The following is a 13,729-nucleotide window of genomic DNA, read 5'->3' as shown; positions in this document are numbered from 1 at the left end:
AAAATCTAAATATTGTCTAATTATAGGGCGACAGACAAGAAAGAATTTCTGAAACATCTTAGTAATAATTATCGTCCAGACGTTTCTGGAGAAAGCTCAAGTCGAGAAACTGAAAGCTTACAAACGCCAGTACCGATTAGCGATCTGCCAAACCAAGAGGTCTTCAGTTGCATAAATATAAATATTTTACATTTGTAGAACTATGTGATTCACATATATTGACAATAATTTTCTTTACAACAATTTTTCAGGTGGACAAAATTATATTAATAGAAGGGAAAATAACATCTATCACAAATCCTGATACTTTTGTATTTAATTCCTGCAATAAGTGTAAGAAATTTACGACAACTGAAACCGGCGCAAGCTTCAAGTGTGTAGCAGGTCAAACAAGTCATTATGGCATTTCTGAATCTACGTAAGTGAGCCAGATAATATATTTCCGTAACAGTTAATCTATTTTTATCTATAAAACCTGCTTGACATTGTTCTTAATAACATTTGCAATAGATGTTCTCTAAAAATAATATTTACTGACAAGACCGGAGAAACTCGAATCTCGCTGTTCGATTCTTTAGCAGAAAAAGTTCTAAGAAGAACTATCACTGAGCTTGTAGCTTTAACACCAGAGGTATTGTGTATCCTTTTTTTAAAATTAGGTTTTACTATTTACTAATTACTATTTGTTACAACCTAACTTTTTACATTTCTTTTGTACGCATTTTAGGAACGAAGATCAGTCGTAGACGAAGTTCTTACTACAGTCAGGGACCACTACTTTATTATAGAGTTGCTTTCATACATAAAAAATGATCCAATTCCGCAACTGCGTTTCAGTCCTCAACAGATTAAGGAAAAAAAATCCCTAGATCCAAAAAAAATATAAAGTAAATGTCCACTGCTTGTGTCGTTATTTATTTCGCAATGAAGATTTTATTTTAGTTTTTTAATAATAAAAAATAAGAGATGCTTGTAATATCATATCCGTAGTTGTTTGTATTGTATTTATAGAATAATGTTTTTTCCATAATACCTTAAAAAAAAATATGTAAATAAATAAACTGTGTTTAATATATTTTTTTTTTTACTCATAAGTACTATATGCATGCAACATTGTCAATAATATATAATTGTAGTTTAGAGTTTTTAAAAAATAGCAAAAGGCAGTTTATTTTTAAAGTCTATTTTTAATACTCCTTCAAGTTTCAAATTGTGATATTTTTTGAAACATTATAATTCTTTAAATACGTATTTTTTTTTACTATAGTAGCGATACCAAAATAAAACGAAAAAATAACATTTGTAAATTACAATTTCAATAGCATATTTTAGTATCGTGTTTTTTTTTTCCAAATTCTTATTTTATCATAGACATCACCTTTAAAAAAAAATTCGGTCTTAAGAAAAACATATATTTAGCTTTAGTACTTATTGTTTTATTTTAAATTTGCTATCATGGCCAAGGCATTAGATGCGATGCAAACTGGTTATTAATTGCAGGGTATATATCAACAGTTTTGTGTTAAAAAAATGCATATTTTATATGTAATAAACTATTAACATTTTTTTAGTATATATAGAAAATTTCTTGCATTAATCTATATCGCTAATTCGTGCGTCTTCATGTCATTTAACATGGAGCATATATAATGGTAATTTCATTGGTTTTAGGTTATACAATTTTTTTTTCAGTTAAAATAAGATTGTATCTTTAAGGAAAAATAAATTTGTGACGCACTTAATACAATTGAATAGCTATACAGGCCACCCTTGATGCTTATCTTGTTTGTAAAAAATACAAACAGATACTTACTCATGTAATTACATTCCCTTCATTTTATATACAACATATGTGATTTTAATTTCATTTTATCTAAATCATAATAATCCATTTGCCGATAAGATGACTGTATATCATTCAAAAAAGTTACAATAGTGAGACACGTAATTTAATTTTAAATCTATACAACAACACGTTGCGTATAGATGTCAAATAGAGCTGAACATAAGTTCATGTTGCATGCACATATATTTCTCTATAAATACGCGAGATAGGATTGTCATTTTACTACAACTGTTCGCGGTAACCGTCTTACAATGGGTATCAATTCTTCTCTATATTTTTTTTTTATTTTGTTGTAAAACGTGGTTCTTTAAATTAAACATTTTTACATACATGTTAAACTGACTTTGTTATGTTATTTGTTTCAGAGTCCTCAGAAGTACAACGACGTCCTCTTGAAGTAAATTTAAAGATTATTTTAAATGATTTCTTAAACAACTTGAATTACCGACTGCTGAATTTGGTATTCATTCAGTTACCGAAGATGAATTTAGGGGATACGTTCGAATATGCGTTAACCGTTCCTCTTCCGATAGAATAAAAATTATCGGAAAATCTACAAAGCTCGTAGAAGAATCTCATCAAAATTGTGCAAGAAAAGCTGTAAAATTTCTAAGAAAGTTATATGGTTTCGATGTCCTTGATTTCAACTACTACGAGTTACAACTGATACAACACAAATACACCAGCCTAAAAGCTGAGTACTACATGGTCACAAGGCATGAACCGTTTCCTGAAATTGAACATATGTCCATTTCGGATGCAGACTGAAGAAGTTTAATAAAGAAATCGGCATTATCAAAACAATCATGTAAATAGAAAATAAGGGATACAATAATTGTATAATATATTCCCTTTTTGTTTTTTTTTAATGTTTATTTGTACGTAAATAAAATATGGTTTTATTTGTTACATTTTTTTACATAGAATTTTAATAGTTGTTTATATAATTTAGCGAATTAAACGATTTAACCAATTGGTATGTTAATATTTTTTTTTTCGTTTTACTTGTTCTTTTATTCAAACAAAATGGGATTATTGTCTAAATGTAAGGCTACGGACAAGAAAGAAATTCTGCAAAATCTGAATAGTAATTTTCATATGAATGTTTTGGAGAAAGCTCAAGTCAACAAACTGAAATCTTAAAAACACAAATACCTATTAGCTCTCTAACAAACCAAGAGGTCGTTATTTTAATATATGAACTTTGTTGTTTAGTTCAAATAGTTAATTCAAACGTGTTTAGATATCAACGTATACAGTTGTTAGAAGAATGTCTGCCTAAACGACACCTACGAATCAAATATATTTAATTTTTTACTATAGAACTTTGAAGTTTACGTCACATATTTAATTTCAGGACACATAGTTAACTGAGACGTGTTTAGATATCCGTTTATATAGTGCTTAGAAGGATGCCCGCCTAAATTACACCTGTAAATAAGATATATTTGATGATTGACTACAGAAATTTGAGATTTACTTCACATAGCTATCTGACACGTGTTTAGATTTCAACGTATACAGTGCTTAGAAGGACGCATGCATAAACAACACCTGTAAATTACAGATACTGTTGTCACCCCATTACAACCTTAAAAGCAATTTTCACAACTATAAATACATAGATTGGCATAGATGTTGAAACATAAGTTGAACCTATTTCTTAGAAAAACGAAGTATAATGGGTACTTCTTCTTCACTTGTTATTTTTTTTAGTATTAAATTTTCATACTATACTACCTCTTGAATTTAAACTCAATGCTTAGTCGTTTTTTTTTCAGACGTAGTTCATGAAGGCAGAGAATATAAAATCACCAATAGGACAATCTTACCAGTCGCTGCGCACAGTTTACAAAAGGTACTACCAATTTTAATAGTTTGGTATTACTAATTATGTTGCATTTCTTTTGTCATATATTAATTTTAAAATTATTTTCTAAAAAAAAATGTAAAAAATATTTCAGGATGGTGTAACAGTGTGGATCAAGGGTCAAATAACACGCGTTATGAATCCGGACAGGTATGTATACTCTTTGTGCAATATATGCAAGAATGAAACAAAAGTTCCAGTTGGCAAGAAATTCTCGTGTTTTCAGACGGAAACTCCGCATATAGGAACATCCGTCTGCAAGTTAGTTATTACTAGAATTTAATTTATCATGTCTCCACTATTCTATTTTACAGATAGATTTATTTCATAATTTGTTGACTATGTTGTCGTTCTACTTACAATTTGTATACAGGTGTAACCTGGAAATCCGCTTTGATGATGAAAGTTCCGCTATCAAACTCACTCTTTTTCATGAACTTGCCGAAAAGGTCTTAAAACGAACAGCAATCCAGATTTCCTGTCTTTCACAAGAGGTTTATTTTTTTCTTTCTTTTTGGAAAAATAAATAAATAAAGTCTTCACCATTTTTTTTAATTATAAACTCTGTATTTTCTATTTTTTATGCAGGAACAACTTTCGTTTATAAGGAATTTTGCTGATAGTATATGTGCTCGCCTGTTTATCATTAAGTTATTGACAATACAGTTTGGAGATTCGAAGAAACAAATCAAATTTAGTGTCCAACATGTAGAAGAAATAGCAGAATAGAAGATATTACTACTAAATGTTATGTTGGAGTAATGTACATATTTGTATATAGTCATCGATAGAATAAAGGCTTGATTAGCAAGTCATCCATTGTATGTACCGTGTGTGTTGTGTTTTATTTTGTCTTCAGCTTTGTGTTGTGTTTTGGTTTGTATTTCGCTTGATTGCCCTAGCTACGTGTTACATATACCAATAAAAAAATTGCGGTTCAAATTCGCTTTTCATAAATCTTTTATGCACAACTTTCTATATTAATTACGTTAACAAAAAAAAAACTTTAATATAAATGAATATACAATTAAATGCCACTATCAATATAATTTAATGGTAAGTGAATTACAAACAGTTAACTAAATAAGAAGATATTTTGTATATACATCTACCTATTAACAAATAATATTCAGTAAATAGATGAAAGTCCTTTCATAGTCTAATACGATGGCTACGTTTGTCGTATTGACGTCATTTAATGTATACTTTATATAAAGTTAATTTCTTCTATACAAAGTTATAAAAATTCGTAAGATAATACAAAAAATTAATGTCTTTCAATGTAATTTAATTGAAACGATGTATAGTTTGCGTATCTAATTATTTATTTTATTTTTTTAAAAAGGAACATATTAATTCATAAAATCATTTTTAAGTAATTTTATATTGAATATGTGTATTTTAAATTTAATCTCTGCTAACTCATACAAATCTTCTTGCTGCTAAAAGAAACTCAATCTTTCCCGGTAGTTGAATTTGGGCACCACGTATTTTAAATGCATTCCTCCTAAGCTACACGTATCTTACAGATGGCAAAAAATTAAAAACGAAATGTCATGTTGCATACACGTAAAAATATGTATAAATATGATACATGGGGTGATAACTTGAAAACAACTAATCGTTATAAATATTTTGCGATGGGTATTATTTTTCATCTTTACTTTTCACATTTATTTGCACAACGTTATTCTTTCGATTATACATTTTCTTATACATACTAAACTGACTTTGTTATCTAATTTTGTGCAGACACTTCAAGAATACAATGATGTCCTGTTGAAGTAAACTTACAGGTTATTTTAAATGAAATACTTAAACAACTTCAGTTACCGAATGCAGAATTCGGTATTCATGCAGTTACTGAAGATGAACTTAGAGGTTACGTTCGCATTCGCACTGATTGTTCGTCTTCCGAAACGTTAAAAATTATCGGGATATCGTCCAAGCTTGTCGGACCGTCCCATCAAAATTGCGCAAGAAAGGCTATAAAATTTCTGAAAAACTTATATGGATTCGATGTCCTTGACTTCAACTACTACGAAATGCAACTGGTACAACACAACTACAACACTTTAAAAGCTGCCTACTACACGGCTACAGGACATGAAATACTTCCTGAAATTGAACTTCTATCGCTTTCAGATGAGGATTAAACAAGTTAAACACTGAACTCGGCTTTATCAAAACTGTAATGTTAATAGTAATGTAAATATAAAAATAAGGGATACAATAATTGTATAATATATCCCCTGTTGTTTTTTTTAAAATGTTTATTTGTATTAATAAATAAAATAATGTTTTTCTACACTTTTTATATCGAATTTTAATAGTAGTCTTTATCATTTACAATATTAAACAACTTAAAAATGGTTGTATAATCATATACAAACACAACTGCTGCAATTGAAAAACGTTGGATGCCGCGTGCGTAGCACGCGGCTTTCCAACTAGTTTATGAAAAAATGTAATTGTGGGTGATTAGTCCTCAATAGGAGTGTTTTACTGCAACTTGTCTGCAAGATCTGAAATGTTGAAAATTTGCCAGTTGGCACCTTTGGGCCACGATTGTTCCTCGTAAAACTCATTCTTGAAACATATTCAGATTGCAAAAGTATGCAAAAGATACAGCCATTAAAAGCATTGCAGCGAGTACCAAAATGGTAGAAGAAATCATTGAAAAACGCTTGACTGGCTTTGTTTATACAAGTAAGCACAAGCCACAGACCAGTTGAACTTGGCAATACATCGGTTCAACATGTTAATTAACCATAACATGTGTTCAGAAACATAGAAGTATATGCCATTATACTCTCGTTCATCATGACATTTTCATTGCTATATATTTGTACCTTGGCTACACAAAAGAACTTGATTATGAGCTGTAAACCATGTAGCTGGTTTAAGTTGACAGTTAACTTAAACCACCCCTGCACCGGTCTCCCTTCAATCTTATTGTGTTAGCTCTGATGACTTCTTTACTATTAGCTGTCCGGTCTTACTTTAGCAGGGACTACTAAGTAATTCCTGTGATCGTGCGTTTTTAAATGTTCACACTAAGATTTGTGCTAGATTATACGAGTAAGTATATGCAGTAGCTTATATATCCCACTGATAATTACTCCCTCCGTTCCCATCATTTGTTTATTCTTCATGACGGGGATTTTAATCAAATGTAAACAATGATTGAGACGGAAAAGTACAATGCAATTAACTAAAAACTATGATCATTCTTACATTGGAATCATCTTGAGAGCCAAAACCCCGAGGATTAGAAGACTGAGAATCCGAACATCGAACCCGAAACCCAAACCCAGAAGAATAATGGTGGTGCTGACAATGTTTAATGATGAAATTGCCAGATAAATTCAATGGGGTAAACCACTGTCGAATACTCGAATTATAAATGACATCACAGTGAAAAGAGTGACTTGATGTACATTGGGAACTAGGAAGGCAAATACGACAGTTAGCTGTAAACCACTGTCGAATTTGAGTAAATAATAATATAATAATAATAAGGGTTTTTTGATAACTGCTACCACTTATAATTCAGATTTTACCAACTGCTACCAAAGTAAAATTTGTTTAAAAACTGCTACCAATATTGTTGGTTCGGTTTAAAACTAACTACCAAATCAGGTTAGGAAGCAAGTGGATATGATCTCAGCCGTCCATCTCAAAATCTCATCTTAAGTTCTATTTTTTCTTCCTTTAATGGCCTTACACCTCTCTTATATGTTTCTAATTCATCACACATCTCATTCATTCATCAGACTCTCATTCATAGAGACCATTTGATCTCCTCTACAAAATCACACCTCTCATTGATGAAGATCATTCACACCTCTCATTCATTCATCATGTTTTAGACCTCATCTTATACGACTCAATACAAGGGCATACCTCTTTCGTTTTTGCTCTATCTACCAATCATGGAGATCATTCACATCTTCTCTACAAAATCACATCTTTTTACCTCTTTCTCTCCCTCCTCATAACTCTAATTATCGCAAACTATCCCTTTTTCCAACCCTAATTTACATCATCTCTCCATAAGATAATCAACAACAAAGGGTATGGTCGTATGGCTTGCAAAAGTAGCTGAAATTGGGGGGAAAAGGTGGGATATTTTGAACCCGTTAGCAATGGAGAAGCTTTATTTTTCATCTAGGCTTTTCAAAAACCGAGTTAATTTACTCGGTTTTCGAAATCTTGAGGCGGGTCGATCTTATCGTCTTCAATTGATTGATAATTTTTTCTGAAGATAGTAGATTTCGAAGATTTTTGTTCATCAATTTTTGTGAAAAAAGTTGTTAATGTTGTTGAGGATCAAGTTTCTGTATTAGGGTTGAATACATATGGTGAAACTGCTATTTGAAATAAGGGTGATGAGAATCGGAAGACAATCGAAATCGGGGAGAGAAAGGAGAATCAATTTGATGATGTTATATGCTCTGATGGACGGTTTTTCGCAGTTGATCGAAGTTGACAACGTACCTGGGATTGGAACAAATTGGGTTCTTTAGATATGATGTAACCCTAATCTGGGATTTAGTAGATTTGGGGAAGAACTTTAGACGATTTAACTGATTTGCAGAATCCCCAATTTAATTGGGAGTAAAATGAGAAGTTTAAAGGGGGATTAGTTAACGAATGTGATGATCTAAGCTGACAAAAAATATACTCAAATTGAAGAGGAGATAACTGGAAATCCAAAGATGGGTTTAATAAAACTGAAGAAACCCACTTGAGAAAATCATCGTTAACCTTGATTAAGAGGAGGATAAGTTTGGGTAGTTGGATGATATGAGTGAGGGGGTGTAATATAGGGGTATAATTGTCTTTACATGCACAAATAGGAGGTTCGTGTTAATGTGGTAGTTAGTTTTAAACCGAACCAACAATATTGGTAGCAGTTTTTAAACAAATTTTACTTTGGTAGCAGTTGGTAAAATCTGAATTATATGTGGTAGTAGTTATCAAAAAACCCTAATAATAATAATAATAATAATAATAATAATAATAATAATAATAATAATAATAATAATAATGGTGGCGGTGGTAGCCGGTGGTGGGCTGGGGAAGGAGGGTTGTGCGGTGGTAGCCGGACTCGGAATCGCAGGGGATGGGAGGAGTGCGACAATCGCGGGGAAGGGAGACCGGTGCGGGGTGGTGGCCGAGGTCCGAGGAGGATCGTGTCGGCGGAGTGGCGGGGAGTGGGGAGTGCGGCCGGCGAGATGGTGGTTAATGGAGGTGTGTGGTGGTTAATGGGGATGGGTGAAGGGGATTAGGGAAGGGAGAGAAATTATTGATTGGGGGAAAAGGATGAAAAAATGACAAGGGTAACCTTGTAAATTACGTATGTGAAAGAGTAAAAGGCGTATGTGAAAAAACAATACCCTAACCAAAAGATAGAATTCCATCCTTCTTAATCTTCTAATTCAAAGAGGATACTTTGAATAACCTGTCAAGCAGTATAAAAGGCATCTATGGCTCCATAAATTTATACAATCACCATCGCATCCCCCGAAAATTTTTTCAACGGAACCACCTCATCTCAGTAATCACATGTACAGGAGTTGTTGAAAGTACTCCAGTTCACAAGCCAAAGAACCCGAGTCACGAATTTGCAGTCCGAGTTTATTTTTTATTTTTTCTCCTGGAACGGCCCGAAACAGGTTTGTAGATGAGTAATTTTTTTTTTTGAGATTTTATTTACTAACCCTTTGTCTTTATGCAGCAGCGTACGTATCACCCCCGACGCCGTAAACGAACCTCCTTGTCGTCACACCCGGACTGAAAACGCACTGGTGACGATAACACTCACTAATTTCAGCGACCCTTTACTGAACCACTTCGTTCTCGACGGACGCCCGGTGCTCATCGTTAACTCAGTGCGGCCCGCGATGTTCCGTCTTAAATGACGCTATGCCTCTGAAATCCGTCTTACCTGATTTAAAGTCGAACCTGACGACTATATTGAACCCCATTGCTCTACTCATGCGTCCGAATACCGACTGACAGACATACCTTGACGACGACTAAAAGTAACTCGACTAGTGGATTGAAGGACATCAATGAATTATTTTGGATGTGAATTTAATTTGATCGGAGGAAAACCGATTAGATTTGCTTTTGATTTGAGAAACAAGATGAGAACGGATTTGGGGAGATAAATTGATTTGGTTTTTTTTTTTGTTTTTCTTGTTTTCTGATCTCCGTATTTCGGTGCTCTGTACTTCAATTTTTTTTTTTTTTTTTTTTTTTTTTTTGTTTTTTTGGTTCTATTTGGAATTTTGTGGGGGTATGAAACCATAATACTTTATGTGGTCCCTTTTGCAGAGAATCACGTGGACTTCACCATATTACCCTTTTTTTTTTTTAAAAAAAAAGAAAATAATTTGTTTGCCTTTTTGTCTTAGGAGACGATATGCTGCCTTTCAAAGCGAGCAAGTCCACGACGACTGGCAAAGAGTACCTAGTGACGGTTGATGATCTCAGCGACATGAATAAGGGAGTCAAACACGCCATCTTTCCTTCTGCGACGGGTCCCTTTGCTGAATCATGGTTACCGCTGATATACCCACCGAACCTGAAATCCTGGTGGCAAGAAGTCGAAAACTCGTGTCCGGTGCTACTTTCTTCACACCATAATAACACTGATGCCATGCCGACTTTCTCTAAGTTGCTACACTCTCGAATCTCCAGAGGTGAAGTTCCACGCAATGCAAGTTTTCACTTTGGATCCGAATTTTACTACATTCTGCGTTACTGGGAATGGCTAGAAGACGTTCTTCGCGAGTGTCGCAGCAGTCTGAAATCCGTCTACATTTATGAAGCAGTCTGTGCTTCACTTTTCCTTTATCGTCGCAGCACTTCATTAGTTGAGTCCTTGTGCGACTTTTGGTGCCCGGAGACAAATACATTGCTAACAGCAGAAGGAGAAATTTCGATCAGTCTTTGGGATATTCGGTCCATCACCGGTCTTCCTCTAACAGGCTTAATTTATGACGAAGTAGTGCCTTCGGTTTTAGAACTCCAAGGTTCCGATGACAGTGGCAAAACACATTTGCCCCCAAGTCCGCAAAGCATTTATTTTCAAAGATTTCATCTGGATTGCTCTTTTCGAAAGAAAGAAAAAGGCAAAGTCTCATTTTCAGACTGGTGTCACTTTTGGTTTAAAGGCGCGCACAAGTATTTTCCCTCGTCAACGAATGAAAATTTCCCGATACTACGACAAAATTTCGGAGAGCCTTCTGAATGGGATGAGACTACTCATGACTTCTTTGCAATTTTAGGTGTTCCCGAGGCAGAAAGACGAGAAACATATCTTGCAGCTTTTATCTCTTGCTGGCTTTGCGCGTTCGTTCTCCCTATTCGCGACCTTGGCCACATCCGAGCAAGCGTCTTTAAGGTTTCTTTCCTATTAGCGAACAATCAGATGGTCTCTCTAGCAATACCTGTGCTAGCAAGCATTTATCGCGGTCTGAATGACATTTCTACTTCCGCAACACCAGGAAAAGATCACGGTCACTTTGCTGCGCACTATGTTTATGGATGGATTGCCAAATACTATCATTCGCATAAATCCACTAGCCACTCGTCTGTTGAGGGAACCAAGATTGAGTTTCAGGGTCTGGATGCCGCCAAGACTTTCCGCTCCGAAGAGGCTAGAAGACTAATTCAGTCTGGTAACCAGGTTTCATGGCTCTCCACATTTAATGGAGCCAAGGGAGATGCGGAACACGTAGATGATGGTCGTAACATACGTCGGCCCACAGACTTTCTCATTGCTTCGCGGTCGAGTTTCTTAACTCTAAGACATGAGGACAACTACATCATTGAACCGTATAGTCCTCACCGTTTCGCTCGGCAACTAGGTTTTCGTCAAGATGTTCCAGGTGCACTTACTCGTGACATTCGCAGTGGCGACCTTGAGCGCCTTTTTCAATTGTTTACGTCCTCAACATGCTTAGGAACGAAATCAAAGTTCATCATTCCGCGAAAAGACCTGAAAATTGGCACTTTAATCACTCCGGCTTATGCTAATTGGTTGAAGGGAATTTCTGTGTTAATGCCTCCAAACGAAGTTAGAATATCTTCCAAGTCTCCGCTTCCGAATGAGGTTAGAAGATCTTCCAAGTCTCCATTTCCGAACAAGGTTAGAAGATCTTCCAAGTCTCCTGACGACAATGATCCCAACGCGGCTGTGAAAAGAAGGCTAGAGAGTGTTAATCTACAACCTATAGTTCAAGCCTTACCGCACCCGGATAATGTCGTGCGTCCTTTGAAAATAACGACTTCACCGAGCTTAATCCAACCGTCCGCAGATCATGCCGTATCGCCACCGACGAAGAAAATGAAGCGTGCCCAAAGTCAGACAGTTCAAACTTCGAATGGGAAACCATCATCATCTAAGGGTAAGAGAAATTTGAAGAATGGATCCTCTAAATCTTTGACGGTTTCTTTAAAGGTGAAACCTACTTCTAACCCGGCTCCTCCATCTTCCGGCAAAACCGAGGAACCTAGTATCCGGCACCTCCTCGACGACCCTGTTGAAGCAGACGATTATCTTGTCGTCGACGACATTCCTGCTATTAATGAGGTAAGTTCACAATTTTCAGCGCTTTCTTCTTTCCCTCCCTTTTTTATTATTTACCCTTTCTCTTTTTTTTTTACAGAGTTCTATGCCCCTGGCGAGCGCCACACCCGATTTGCCGGCCACTCGTATTGAAAAGGTGATTGATAAAGTGGAGCCTTCTCAAGTCAAAGGATTTTCTTTTAATACACAACACATGATCCTTGAAGTTGAACGACATGCGTATTTGTCCATGGCTAATAAGCTGCGAGAAAATTTGTTGAAATCTTCCCTTGACGAAGTTCCAGCATATGAAAAGGAATGCGAGACTTTCTTCGAGTATTTAAAGTCAAAGAATGTTGATGCCTCAGTCCTTCGTGCTAATGTCCAGAATTATCTAAGATCTGCTTCAGTTCTTCAATCTATGGGAAAAGATCACACGATGAGCCAGCCTACTCCTTCACCGATCGAAGAACAGATTAAGGTTGTCAAAGATCGTATCTCGAGTGCTGCATCTTTGGTAAGTCAAGCAAGAAAGGAAGTTGCCACTCTTCGAGAAAAATTGCAGGAATCTGTGGCGAAGGAGGAGCAGTTGAAGAAGGAATTAGAGGAAGAAGGGGTGAAGCAACAACAATTGATTGCTTCTATTGCTGTTGCAGATAAGGAAGAACGCGACCAGGTCTCAGTTGTTGAGACTTCTACTCAAGAGGAGTCCTCATTGGAAGCTCGTATGATGATTGCAAGGCAAGAAGTCGAGAAGATTGAACATGTTGAAAAAACCTTCACCGAATCAGCCGAAGCTTTAAAGAACTTAGTATGGTCTCCGTGATGTCATTCGTTGTATTTTTTTTAGACGCCCTTTTTTTTACACTTAGAAGTGTGTGTGTGTGTGTGTTTTTTTTTCTTTTTGAAACATGGATAATAATAAATTGAGCTTGCTTTACTTGTTTTTATTTCTCAATTTCTCTTATCCATTTCATTTTGCCGTTCATAATTTATACTCTTATGGGCCAGGAGTGAATTTTTTTGTTTGGTGTGGCTGGACTAAAGTAAATGGCTTACTTCAACTGCCTACGTACTCATAAGGCACAAATAAATACACCTTACGAGATCAAGCCAACGTAGTTCAAAAATGAAGAAGAGGTGATTTTGTTTGGGGGGGTTTGGCCGCACCTAAGTAAAAGATTTTTTAACTTAAGCTGCCTACGTACCTACAAAATAATAATACTTTGCAGGATCAAGCCAACGTAGTTCGTCAAAGGCAATTTTTTTTTTTGGAATTTTTTTTTTTATGGTTTTGGTTTCGGTTTTTTTTTTTCGGGTTTTTTTTTTTTTTTGTGCAGTTTAGGCTCGTGCCCAGGAGCTTATTGGAGAATTGTCATCTTACGCGTAATAGCACTTCAAAAACTTGGCATTAATCGGACCAACACGT

The 13,729-nt window shown here is 35.2% G+C and overlaps 1 long non-coding RNA gene across 1 annotated transcript; it reads left to right on the top strand.

The window, feature by feature from the left end:
* The first annotated feature begins 262 nt into the window (after positions 1 to 262).
* On the top strand, positions 263 to 814 carry LOC141594246 (uncharacterized). Its single transcript, XR_012522076.1, has 3 exons — positions 263 to 418; positions 511 to 631; positions 728 to 814. It is a non-coding gene; the product is annotated as an uncharacterized LOC141594246 (long non-coding RNA).
* The last annotated feature ends 12,915 nt before the right edge of the window (positions 815 to 13,729 follow it).

This window comes from Silene latifolia, chromosome 8 (assembly GCF_048544455.1).
Source record: "Silene latifolia isolate original U9 population chromosome 8, ASM4854445v1, whole genome shotgun sequence".
In the NCBI taxonomy this organism is placed as follows: Eukaryota; Viridiplantae; Streptophyta; class Magnoliopsida; order Caryophyllales; family Caryophyllaceae; genus Silene; species Silene latifolia.
This window is presented reverse-complemented; position numbering and strand designations above follow the sequence as displayed.